We start from the raw sequence: 14,081 nt of genomic DNA, 5'->3' as shown, positions 1-14,081 counted from the left end.
GGCAGAATCACTGCCTGGCATTGTTCTTTGCCATTATTCCCAGGGTGTCTAAAAATATTGCATGGCAACGTTCTGTGGGGTCTGTTTTTTCAGTTCTCTAGCAATCTGGCCAACTTGGAGTTCCAAATTTCTTATTGATATTGCTTTACTTTTCAACATTCTTTTCAATGTATTCATTCAGTCAAACCTCCAATAGAGATGAGGATCTGGATGCTTGCTGCGATCTACTCTACGTTTGTTGGTTCCGTTGCCTAATGAAAACCTAGTGAAGTACCTCTATTTGTCTATTGTTGTCATCCCATTTAATCTCACTATTTTTGTTGGTTACCACCTCATAAAAAGTTAGAATGATTTCTCCATCCTGGATTGTAAGTATTTTTATATGGGTTATTACAAACAAAGCAGACCGATTAAGGGTTCTGTGGGCACATGTCATAGGGAATGCGATTCACCGCATTCCACACATCTAGTAGCAGCAACTTGATTCGATGCATTGACTTGATTAATATTGCCTGCTAATGCTCCACTGTTCATTGTCTTTGTTGTTAACAGGCTAGTTACAGTAGCCATTTACGTTGACAAGGCAGTAACCACGTCAGTTTCTATTACTCCAACATTCATTTTATGCTTGTCTACAGATTTAATTCCATAACCGTCATCTAGCCACTCATCGTTGTTTCTTGATATTTGATCCAAGAAGGTCTTTGCATCAGTGTATGTTTTGTCCAATTAGCCTCATGTGGCTATAGAACCGGCCACTGATTGGGATGGCTTGTTGAATCCTCCATAGAAGATCTCCATTTTGGGAAATTCCTAACAAGTCTCTTGAATCAAGCCCATGCATCACTCAACATCTCTATATTCTTCTTTCAAAGTTGGCTATATGACCCCATGCATAACTCCTAGTGAGAAGTCATACAGGTTTAGCGACACATACTCCCTTATAAATCTATTACGATCATGCACTTGTAATATGGGATTAGCCTTGCGTCGACATTGTTGGCTATGTTTGGTGCGTCAAGATTATTTTGTTGGTCGGCTATGTCACAGTTTTTTTGCCTTCTACGTCGGTTTGCTCTAACCCTCATTCGAAAGGTTCGCTCAATCTCATGGTCAATACTAAACTTTGGTGGTGTATCGTTGCTCATATACTATTTGCAGTTTTCCAGCAAAAACTTGCAATACTCCTAGAATCATGTGTTCTTGCAAAATCGAGACCAAAAATCGAAACAAAATTAGTCAAATCTAAAATAATCCTCAACAATGACGCCAAAAACTTGTTATTCCGAGTCTATGCTCAGTCATGTGCTCAATCTATTATGCAATATACGCAAGTTTTTTCCTAAAAAGTTCATGTGTAAACTTAGTAGAAGGTAGTTTTGGTGAGAACCAAGGTCAAAGGGATTATTTAAATATAACTTAATTAAGTACTGGCTCTATACTCAGATTCACAGAAGATTAATGATTGGAAAGGTGCATGTGTTATCATGCATAAAACTTGAAGAAATTAAAAAGAGTAACAGTGTTTCATTGAGATGTAATAGAAAGGGTGTGCGTACAACAACAATGATGATTGTGACTAAAAATATAGAGAGAAGAAGGAGATTGAGATGAGTAACCTCATGGTGTGTACGGTTTGAACCACAAACTAAGTCATATCGCACCAAAATTAAATTCCGTAACTTAATAAATATAGCAAGGGAAGTACGGAGACGATCGCACAGAGAGCCAAATTAGATTACCCAAAATTGAAGCTTTGAACTAATAGATTTATTCTAAAGATCATGCGAGAAATTCCAATTAAAACTTAGCCTACTTGTTTAGAATCCTAACTGATAGTCTATAAGATCAAACTAATTTAAGGAAACGCGAGAATCCTCAACTAATCAATAAATCAATAGGCTAGATTAAAGGAAAAGCTAAGCCAAACAATCGATTTCCATCGTCTAATCAATTATTTGAATGAAACTTATCTGGTTAGAAAGTAATGCTTATTAAATGGAATCCTAACTTAGCCTCACAAACTTTACTTAACCCTTACTTCTAGGTGACGATTACCTAACGATTACAAATTAGGGCCAATCAAAGCAATCAATTATACATACATAGCCAATTTGTCATATTATCCCATGCAAAACAACTGAAAATAAATTCTAGATAAATTTCATAAGTTCAGAATTGTCTCAACAGAATTACAAAGCAAGTCTCAAGAATGAAATGGAATAGAATTAAACTACACAATCCAAGCTAAGTACTTACCCCTTAGCCACAAATCATGAATCCTTGGGGTCTATGGGCATCAAAGGGGCAAGAAAAATCAAGAAATTGGACAGAAGAGAGGGAGAAATAGAGCAGGAATAGTGTGGCAGCCGAATGGTTGGAATGTAGTGACTTAAGCTCGGACAAATCGACTATTTATAGAATCTATTGCAGCATCGCGACACTACAAGCAGCATTGCGACACTGTCCTGTCTTCAGCAAGTCCGCTTCATGTTCATAGCATTGCAACACTCGATTTAGCATTAGACACTACCCTGTTCTGCACAAGTTCGGTAGCTACTGCCTTTCAGCGTTGTGCAATGCTTGATTTAGCGATGCAATCCGGTTGGGCATAATCTTCAATTTCCTTGGCCTACTTTCTCCTTTTGTGCAATTTACCTCCTAACTTGGCTCTTTAATTGTCTTTTTGTCCCCAACACTTCATTCAACCTCTCATACACTCGATTCGTACAAAATAATGAATTTAAACACATTAAATAGCATAATAATCCCGAATCAAATAGAGAAAGATAGCACATTTTCGGTGCTATCACCCCAATCCTTTGAACTCACAAGTTTTTGTTCATGTTTATAACCTCAAATGGACTCCACCTCTCGATGAGTTAGCCACATATCATATCTATATGATGCATGATCTAGGTTATTTTGAATGTAAGGGTGTATTTATCTCTAAATACACTACTTAGTTGACTTAATGAATCCATAATCACTTACACTCTCAAGTAGTTTATTGTTACCACTTTGTTTTATTAGCTAGATGGAACCAAGAGTTGGACTTAAATCATACACTAAGCCAAAAGAACTTTCACTTATCATTAAGCTCGCCGAAATGATGATTAACTCATTCCAACTCACTAATGATTTAGCTACTCATTGTAAAAGAAATTAAAGTGCATAAGATGACGAAGAGGAAGATGGAAATCATGACGTGTATTAAGTGTCGATACTAATTGGTTATAAGATATAAGCAAGAAATACAGAGAATATATTAACAGAATAGTAAGACAAGAAGATGAATGGAGTGAAAATCAGTCAGCGACGATAGTCTCTTGCTTCCCGTCGAGCTAAAGTTATGGTGTTGTTGTGCAATGAGGCAAATGCGGTGAGCTTGAGGAGATGATGACTCTCTTGACCTTTTCTTCTCTGGCGGTGATCATGGGAGCGAGTGTTCTCGAGGAAGATCACCTCGGGAATGAATGAAATGTTCCTCACCGAATTAAGTCTGAAAATCTCTTTGTTTGTTTGAATCAATGCTCTCTCTTTCAGGTCCAATAAAAATAGGGTTAGGCATGGGAACCATTTTACCACTCAAGACAATAGTAGATGCAGCAGATAGCTTTTCACATAGGTTGTTGTAGTTGTCGGTGGACCCCTCTGATCCGTTTGATTATTCCTTCGCCACAATTGATCGTTCTACCACCTGATGGGTCCTACACATAACTTTTTCTCCCTTGCTTTCATATGTGACCTACACATTTAGCTAGTTTGTGATGTAATTTTCATAGGCTCTATATTTAAATTCAATGAGCACATGGAAGGAAATTTTGCCTTATTTTAATATGGTCTCAATGCTTTTCACATCAGCTACTCTTAAATATTCTAATTATAATAGATAATAACTAGTATAAATACATCAGCTACTCTTAAATATTCTAATTATAATAGATAATAACTAGTATAAATACAAGTTATCAGATAGTGAGGCTCCTCAACTAAATAGAGTTGTTAAAAGACTCAATAGAACCATCATGGAGAGAGTTAGATGTTAGCTGCCATATGCCTTGCTTCATGAGAAATGGCAGGCTGAAACAGTCTCCTATACAATCTCTACCTCAAATAAATGCCCACATGCCCCACTAAACTTCCTAACTCCAAAGGAGAAATGGTATAGTCATCCACCAAATCAAAATATGCTAGAGGTGTTTGGAAGTGTGGGTTATGTACATTAGTCCAAAGGAAAACTAAAAACTAGGACAATAAAGTGTATGTTTGTTGGCTTCACAAAAAGTACTATAGGTTACATGAAGAGATTTAACCTTTAGTACCCTTTGATAAAATGAACTAATGTACATAAAGGTTATTGCCCTAGCTTTTAGTTTTCCTTTGGACTAATTGAGAAAATGTACATAGGGCAATAACCTATTGAGAAAATGCGTGTTCACAGTAGAGATGTAATCTTCAAAGAAGATGAATCGTTCATGCTTAAAAATTAGAGTAGACATTCATGCTTAAAAATTAGAGTAGACCAAGACCCTTAAGGAATGAGTACTAAGTTTGAGGGGGAGCTACCCTTACACAGAGGATTTAATGACTCAAGAAGATCATGAAGATGAGTCAATTACACAAACCTTAGAAGAAGAAGAACCATAATAAGTTCCTAATTAAACTAACTTACAGAACTACGCCTTAGCTAGAGATAGACAAAGAAGAACTATCACACCTCCCATGATGTACTATCAAGTTATTTTTTTCATACGGAGAAGCAGACTTTACTTGTATAGCAGATGACACTAATGAAATGAAACCAAGCACCTTTGAGGAAGCAATCACTGGGCCTAATGCTCACAATTGGATGAGACAATGAACAATGAAATACATTCACTAGATGTGAACGAGACATGGACATTTATTGCTCTTCCTAAAGGCTACAAACCCATACCATCTAAATGGATATACAAATATAAAGAGCGTATACTAGGGGTTGAACCACCTAAATTCAAAACAAGGCTTGTTGCCAAGGGTTTTCAAAAAAGGAAGGAATAGATTACATTGAAAATTTTTCCCCTGAAGTCAAATAAACCTCCATAAGAATGTTATTTCCCTGGTGGTTCAAAACAACCTAGAGCATGATTAACTGGATGTAAAAACGACATTTTTTACATGGATACTTGACACAAAGAATCTACATGAAACAACCCTTAGGTTGCATTAAATAAGAAGATTAGGATTTAGTTTGTCAACAAAATAAGTCAATCTACAGGTTGAAACAAGCTCCTAGGTGTTGGTACTAGGGATTCGATGAGTTCATCCTATAGATTAGATTCTTATGAAGCAACTTTGACAACTATGTCTATATTAATTCAAATTCCCTTAAAGATAAAGTCTACTTATTCTCTATGTGGATGACATGATCCTTGCAGGGAGTTCTGAAAGTGAAATAAGCAAAGTTAAAGCTATGCTAAAAAGGAGAATTTGAAATGAAAAATCCAAGAATATACTTGGGGTTGAGATTGTCAGAAATAGGAACAAGGAAAAACTATCCCCTAGTCAATACAATTACTATGACAAAGTATTGAAGAAATTCAACAAGGAAGGGGCAAAATCAGTCACGACTTCAATTGCCCACCACTTCAAACGTTCTACAGCTAATTCACCTAAAGAAGATGATGAAGAACCCATTGAATTGACTACATGTCCAAAGTCCCCTATTCCCAAATAGTGGGAAGCTTATGTATCTAATGGTCTCAACTAGACCAGATATATCCTATGAAGCTAGCCTTGCCAATCGATATATGACCAATTGAAGGAGAAGACACAGGAAAGCTACAAATTGGATTCTCGAATATCTAAAGGGTACTAAAAAGGCCAGACTCCTTTATAAAAGGAGTGAATCTAGTAATCTTATGCTAATTGGCTTTGTTGATGTAGACTAAGCAGGTGATTTGGACGAAAGAAGGCCTCTATATTTCTTCCTAATAGGCAAAAATCTACTGAGTTAGAAGGTCACTCTCCAATTTTTCGTTGCATTATCAACAACAGAAGCTAAGTTTATAGCTTTATCAGAGGCAGTCAAAGAAGCATTATGGTTCAAAGGATTATTACAAGATTCTTGCATAAAACAAGACAGTTTCACAATCCTATATGTTAATCAAAATATAATTCATCTATCAAGAAATTCTCAACTCATAATAAAACAAGGCACATTGATGTGAAATACCACTTTGTGAGAAATCGTATAGAAGATGGAAAAATTGAAGTTGAAAAGGTTCATACCGATGACAACATAGCAGATATCTTAACAAAGTTCACAACACAACTTAAATTCCTAAAGTGCCTGGATCTGATAGGCTTTAACTTACTAGAAAAAGTACGAACAAAATAAAATCGGGAGCAAGAAGTTTTAGTAGAATTTCTTTTAAGCTGGAGTTTGTTAAGAAGAAACTAAAAGTTACTCAACTAAAGTGAAAGCAAGTAGTAAAAATATGGTTACAACTAAACTCAGTAACTACTTTCAATTCTTATAAATAACTCTTTTTAGTCTGTAGAAGAGCGTGATGTAAAACCTCAAAAGGTGAGAGAGAGTTGGAAGCTTATTTGTTGCATTTAAGGTGCTATAAAATCACCCTACCTTAATTCTTGATTGTCCTCGAGCAAGGTAGAAAAATATATCAAAATAAAATATTTTCTCAACTTAATGAATTATGACTCAAGTCTGAATGCACCCAAGAAAAATATTTGCAAGCAAGAAAATCATAAAAGTATATTTAGTCCATGAGACGATATTTAAAACACTCTTAACTTTTTCATGAATGAGAAAATGCAAAGTATTTCTTATTAGACTATAATAAACCTGGAAAATCTTAATATGGCCCTCAATTCGTTTTCCCTCATACTCCAACTCAAGCCGCCAACCTCAAGTATCCTAACAATCAAGAAAGTAATATATCAACTAAGGTGTTTGAATAAAAACTCTAAGGGTCGTAAACTTTCATTTCTTTTGTCTAGAGGCACTGGTTTTCACACATTCATCACAAGGACTCGTGCCTAGAACATTGGCTTTATGGATGTCCTGATTAATCACAGCAAAGGAAAATCTTTCTACATCTAGCTATGCATACTAAAGAAAATAATCTCAAATTGAAGCTAATGGCTAGTTTCTTAACAGTCCTTTTATAAATAGAAGTTACATGTACATTCTATTTTGACTTTTACATTTTTCTGTATCAAAATACTTGTAAGAAACTTATCTCTGTTTAAATCTTTAAGAAATAAAAGATCTCCCCTTTCTGTGGCCGTAGGCCTTGTGTTAGGCCGAAACATGTACATGATTGTTCTTCTCTCTTCTTCTTCTTTCTTCTCATTAATTTTCATGCTTGCTTTATTCCTTTGATCTCTGCAAAATCTCAAAGAAACAGATCGGTAAGGCAAGGGTTTCGAGAGAGAAGAAATTTTCTTTTTCAGAAAAGAAAAGAGGGTTTGAAGAATACCATCAAAATTGTCTTAGGCAGCTTCATCACTCCCATTGTTTTGAATTAGTGGAGTTTCCACATGTTGCATTCCAAGCCGAGAGGTGTGGCACTCTGTGTGCCTTTCATTTCACCTACCAACTTGTTTTGGGCTGGACTGCTCCTTCTCGTGGGCCTGTGAGACAAGATTAACCCAACAATCTGGTATCAGAACAAAAAGATATTAAAGACTTCAATTCTTGCAGCATCAAGATTACAAGATTCATTCAAGATGGCAGTAGCAAGGTATGAAGTAGAAAAATTCGATGGTAAAGGAGATTTTGGCCTCTGGAAGGCTAAAATAAAAGCAAACCTCGGTCAGCAAAAGGCTCACAAAGCCCTAATGGATCCATCTACTTTCCCAAATATTGTGACAACTCAAGAAAAAGAAGATTGGGAGCTGGCAGCCTATGGTACGTTAGTCCTAAATCTTAGTGATAATGTTTTAAGGTAAGTTATTGATCAAGAGACTGCCTATAGGATTTGGACAAAGTTGGAAGACCTATATGCCACTAAGGATCTTCCTAATAAAATATATCTTAGGGAGAAGTTTTTTACTTTTAAAATGGATTCTTCAAAAACTCTTTCTGATAATCTAGATGAGTTTAAAAAGATTGTTGCTGAATTTAAATATCTAGGGGAGAAAATAGGAGATGAAAATGAAGCTTATGTTCTTTTAAATTCCTTACCTGAATCCTATAGGGAAATAAAAAATGCCTCGAAGTATGGAAGAGATAGCATAACCACTGATACAATAATTCATGCCTTAAGAACTAGGGAACTAGAGTTACAAGTAGTCAAGAAGGAACAACCTACTGGAGAAGGATTATTTGTAAAAGGAAATTTTAAACAAAATCAAACTAAGGACAAAAAACAATCTCAACAGAGGAAAACAAACCCAAACATAAAATCAAGTGTAAGTATTGAAAAAAGAAAGGGCATTTAATCAAAGATTATTTCATACTTAAAAGAAAAAATCAAGAGAAAGAAAATGAATCAAAAGGTAAGCAACCAGAAGCTTCTGTAGTTGAAAGCTCCTATATCTACTCAGATGCCCTAGACTCAACTCTTGATAAGGTTACTCAAGTCAATCCCTTAGGTAAACATGATTGGGTTTTGGACTCCCGATGCACTTACCATATGACACCTATGAGACCCTGGTTTAATTCAGACAAAGAAATAGATGGGGAGATTATTTACATGGGGAATAACCAAGACTTTAAAATTGAAGGCATTTGGTCAGTCTCCATGAAACTAAAGGATGGGACTATCAAACTTCTAAGGAATGTGAGACATGTCCCACTCATTAAAAGAAACCTAATCTCCCTTTGTATGTTAGATGTTGTAGGGTGTGAATACAAGGGCAAGGGTAGAACTCTAGAGGTTCTTAAAGATTCTAAGGTAGTCCTTGTTGGGGTAAAGGTAAATGACTTGTTTGTTGTTAGAGGTGTAGAAATGATAAAAAAGGCATATGTTGCCACTCCTAATGATCTAACAGAAGCTGATGTATGACATAAAAGACTGTCTCATATAAGTGCCAAGGGACTAGAAGCTTTGTTTAAACAAGGAATTCTCCCAAATGGAATCTCAGACAAGCTAACTTTTTGTGAACATTGTGTTTTGGGTAAAGCTACTAGACATAGCTTTACCAAAGCACACCATTCAAATAAGTCAATCTTAGATTACATTCACTCAGACCTTTGGGGTCCAACTCAAACTCCTAGCCTAAGTGGTTCTAGGTATCTACTTTCCTTTATTGATGACTTCTCAAGGAAAAGCTGGGTTTTCTTTCTTAAATCTAAAGACCAAGTGTTTGATAAATTTAAAGAATGGAAGCTCATGATTGAGAAGTAAACCTCTAAGGAAATCAAATATCTAAGGACAGATAATGGGTTATAGTTATGTAGTGAAGAGTTTAATAAGTTCTGTAAGGAATCTGGCATAACTAGGCACAGAACAGTCAGATATACTCCCCAACAGAATAGGGTAGCTGAGAGACTCAATAGAACCATTATGGAAAGGGTCAGGTGCTTACTCTTAGATGCTATACTCAGTGAAAAGTATTGGGCTGAAGCTGCTAACTACACTGTTTACACCTTAAATAGATGCCCTCATGCATCCCTAAACTTTATGACTCCTAAAGAAAAATGGACAAAACATCCTCCAAACTTGGATAGCCTAAGAGTTTTTGGATGTGTGGGTTATATACATCAAAATCAGGGGAAGCTAAAGTCTAGGGTTGTGAAATGCATGTTTGTTGGGTTTACTAATGTTGTAAACAATAAGATGTGGAACCCAACTAAAAAGAGGTTTGTAGTCAGTAGGGATGTTACCTTTAGAGAAAGGGAAATGTTCATGCAAAAGAAGAAGACTACAATAGAGGTTCCTAGAAGCCTTTCAACTAGGATTGAGGTGGAGGCTAAAAAAGACAAGTCTGTAGACCAAAATTCCTCTAATGAATCAGAAGAAGAAGAAGTTGAAGATCAACAAGAAGAAATCATTGAAGCTCAACCTGATTTGAGTCAGTACTCTCTAGCTAGGGATAGGTAGAGAAGAGTGATGATTCCACCAGCTAGGTATACAGAAACAAACTACATTAAACTAGTTTTAAATGCAACCATAGCACCTAATGACTAGGAACATGCCAATTTTGAGGAGGCTATGAGCTACCCTCTAGGAACTGGATTGAAGCTATATGTGAAGAAATGCAATCACTAAGTGTGAATGACACTTGGACTTTAACACCCCTTCCTAAAGGGTGCAAAGAAATAGCTTCTAAATGGATCTATAAGCTAAAGGATGGAGCCACTAAGGATGAAAAGCCTAGGTATAAAACTAGGTTAGTGGCCAAAGGCTTCACTCAAAGGGAAGGGATAGATTACTCTGAAATTTTCTCACCAGTAGTCAAGAAAACATCTATTAGACTTCTTCTATCACTAGTTGCTCAATATAATCTTGAACTAGATCAACTAGATGTTAAAACAGCTTTCTTACATGGTTATTAAATGAGGTTATTTACATGGTTCAACCAAAAGATTTTGTTGAAAAGGGCAAAGACGATCTGTATTGTCTCCTAAATTAGTCCATTTATGGCCTTAAGCAGTCTCCTAGATGTTGGTATAGGAGGTTCAATGACTACATTGAAAGTATTGGTTTTAAGAAAAGCAACTATGACATCTGCACCTATATTAATTCTACCTCTTATAAGAATAAGGTATATCTTCTCCTATGTGTGGATGGCATGTTGCTAGTTGGGACCACCAAAGAAGATCTAAATCATGTAAAAAATCTCCTAAAGAGAGAATTTGACATGAAAGATATGGGTCAGTCTAAAAGGATCCTTAGGATTGAAATAGAAAGAGACAGGGGATCCTCTACCCTAAGCATTAACTAAGCAAACTACTGTGATAAGGTAATCAGAAGGTTTAATTTGTCTAATGCTAAACAAGTGACTATCCTTATTGCTCAACACTTTAAACATTCCGCAGACAATTCACATAAAGAAACTGACATAGAACACTAAAAACAGATGCAAATGGTGCCCTATAGCCAGGCTATAGGAAGTCTAATGTACCTCATGATCTCTACTAGGCCTGACCTATCCTATTGTGCAAGTCTTATTAGCAGATTTATGTCAAATCCAGGGAAAAGGCATAGGAAAGCTACTAAATGGATCCTTAGATATCTAATTTGGTCTAAACAGTCCAAACTAGTCTATAGAAGTGTTAAACTAACAAACTTTGTGGATATGTAGACTCTGATTTTGCAGGTGATCAAGATAAGAGAAGGTCCTTAACAGGGTATCTTTTCTTATATGGCTCAAATTTACTAAGTTGGAAAGCTAACCTACAATCTATAACTGCCCTATCTATTGGGTTTTATGTCCTAAAACTCGTGGTATGTAAACAATGGAGCTTATTTTGAAAATTCAATAAAGGTGTTATTGAATAGATCTATTACTTGAATAGAAATCCAATAAACCTAAAAGTCCCTTGACTATTGGCTGAGTACTTGAACTTTATGTGGAGACAAAGGTGGATCAGGTTCAAGTAAATAGTCAAAATGATCTATAGTACCTGGATAAGGTTGGGTACCTTATTCTGGTAACACTATTGGATACGGCCTGCTCTGTAGTTGTTACAAGGAGTTGTAAAGTGCTACAAACGAAGTGATCCTAATTCGTTCATGTTAGACATGAGAAGTGGGGTGTCCTTGTGCAAAAGAGTTTGTACAAGATCGGACCACGAAATAAGTCACTCTTACTTTATAATGCTGTTTACTGTTTAAGACTGACTATTTCAAAGCGATGACCTAGGTAACTTGACCTTAATCCTGAGCTAACTATGAACTTCTGTTTATCTAAGATTACCCTTAGATTTGCATAGGTGAGGGTTGGCTCAACAGCACTGGCTCAATATGACTGCCATTTCATGGGTAAGACTGGATAGATAATTGGGGACATAGGGTGCTAGAGGGAATTCACTCCTACCCGCTTTAGAGATAGTAGAGATGTTGTTCCCTTAAGTGCTGATTCTGGGGCTTGAACAAGGGATCCCGCCCTCTCCTTTGGTATGAGAGGGACTCGGTTTTGTGATTGGATCACAAAACAATTGTTCAACTATGGGCTTTAGTGGATTGATCCATTAGTTAACAAATGAGGATTAGATCGGTCTAATGAGTTTATCCGATTAATCTCGGATTGTTGGAGCCCATGATCTGTAGGTCCATGAGGTCCCCCTACTAGCTCAAAAATGGATTAGCTCTAGAGTAGCGTGATAAGTTAATTTGAAACGTTCAAATTAGAATCAAACAGAATTGGAGAAAATATATTTAAATATGATTTAAATATATCAAGATGAATTTGTGTAAAAATAATTTAATATTGGATATTAAATTAGTTAGAATTATTTAAATTGTTTAAATATTTATTTATTAATTTTATTGGAAAATTAATTTATGAAATTAATTTTTAAAATTAATAAATCTTGATTTTAGAAACAAAATATAATTTTAAAATCAAAATATAGTTTTGAAAATTCAAAATTACACAAAACTTTAAAATGGGTTTTTCAAAGTTCGTCTTCAAGTAGCTTACAAGGAACCCACTCCTTTGGTTTACTCCAAGCATGAGTTGCATCCTATGCAGTACATCTCTTTGCATGATAGTCTGCAATATATTGAAGAGACTGGAGTGAAGAATGCAAGAGGAACCGACTGAGTTTTTGTTGAAAAATTGGGATAAAGAAGGTGTTCTTCAATGGGTTCTGTTCAGTGAGCTTTCTCCATATTTCCTTTGATTCCAACTTATTTTGAGTCTCACAACTCAATCTAGAGAACCAAGAGGATAGTAGGAAAGATCTTGTGGTGGTCTACGCAAGGATTCAGAGGATTTTATAGCTGGAAATAGAGATTTCGTTGGTTCGACCAAGGTACGTTCATGAAACCCATTATACTCTATTTTTAGCATGTTTCTTTTCGACTAAAATTAATGAATTAGAATGCTTATGAATCCTGATTTCTTCCAATGCGTGCTGGTGTTGATCCACCACTTTCTTCTACTGAAGCTAAATACCCCTATCAGAAGTAGTAAAAGAGGCATTGTTGTTAAAGGGCTTGCTAGAAGACTTGGTATCAGTCAAATAGTAGTTAAGATCTACTGTTTTAACTAAAGTGCAATCCATCTTTTCAAAAACCCACAATATCACCCAAGGACAAAGCATATCGACATAAAATACCATTTTGTAAGAGAGAATCGAAAAAGGACAAATAGAAATTGTAAAGGTTCATACCTCTGAAAATGTTGCAGACATGCTTACCAAGCCGGTTCCGAAGCTCAAGCTCAGCAAGTGTCTTGACCTTATCGGCTTCGTTCTACCTGAAAAAGGTTAATCAGAGGTTAGATTTGGAAGGGAGAAGATTTACAGAGTTGAGATTAAGGTGTTTGATTTAAAGAAAATAATCTCAAATTGAAGCCAACGAATAGTTTCTTAATAGTCCTTTTATAACAGAAATGTACTCATATAAATAGAAGTTACATGTACATTCTATTACGACTTTTACATTTTTCTGTATCAAAATACTTGTAAGAAACTTATCTCTGTTTAAATTTTCAAGAAATAAAAGATCTCCCCTTTCTGTGGCCGTAGGCCTTGTGTTAGGCCGAAACACGTACATGATTGTGCTTCTCTCTTCTTCTTCTTTCTTCTCATTAATTTTCATGCTTGCTTTCTTCCTTTGATCTCTGCAAAATCTCAAAGAAATAGATCGGTAAGGCAAGGGTTTCGAGAGAGAAGAAATTTTCTTTTTCAGAAAAGAAAAGAGGGTTTGAAGAATACAATCAAAATTGTCTTAGGCGGCTTCATCACTCCCACTGTTTCGAATTAGTGGAGTTTCCACGTGTTGCATTCCAAGCCGAGAGGTGTGGCACTCTGTGTGCCTTTCTTTTCACCTACCAACTTGTTTTGGGCTGGACTGCTCCTTCTCGTGGGCCTGTGAGACAAGATTAAACCAACACATGCACATTACAAGTTTATATTTTCTTTTTCTCATTCTTTCTCATTCCTTTTTTTTTTCTTT

The 14,081-nt window shown here is 35.9% G+C and overlaps 1 long non-coding RNA gene across 2 annotated transcripts; it reads right to left on the bottom strand.

Annotated features, from left to right (window-relative positions):
* Nucleotides 1-3,192: 3,192 nt before the first annotated feature.
* Nucleotides 3,193-13,859, bottom strand: LOC120076740 (uncharacterized). 2 transcript variants are annotated; one of them, XR_016529195.1, is made up of 5 exons: nucleotides 13,678-13,859; nucleotides 13,295-13,380; nucleotides 7,488-7,641; nucleotides 6,851-7,393; nucleotides 3,193-3,748 (listed from the first exon to the last, which is right to left on the bottom strand). It is a non-coding gene; the product is annotated as an uncharacterized LOC120076740 (long non-coding RNA). The 2 variants fall into 2 exon arrangements; XR_005481631.2 differs by lacking the exon at nucleotides 13,678-13,859 and having other exon boundaries at nucleotides 13,295-13,436.
* Between the last annotated feature and the right edge of the window lie 222 nt (nucleotides 13,860-14,081).

This window comes from Benincasa hispida, chromosome 4 (assembly GCF_027475165.1).
Source record: "Benincasa hispida cultivar pf3 chromosome 4, pf3_genome.v1.1, whole genome shotgun sequence".
NCBI classification, from domain to species: domain Eukaryota; kingdom Viridiplantae; phylum Streptophyta; class Magnoliopsida; order Cucurbitales; family Cucurbitaceae; genus Benincasa; species Benincasa hispida.
The sequence above is the reverse complement of the archived record's forward strand: the minus strand, read 5'-3'. Positions and strand labels throughout refer to the sequence as shown.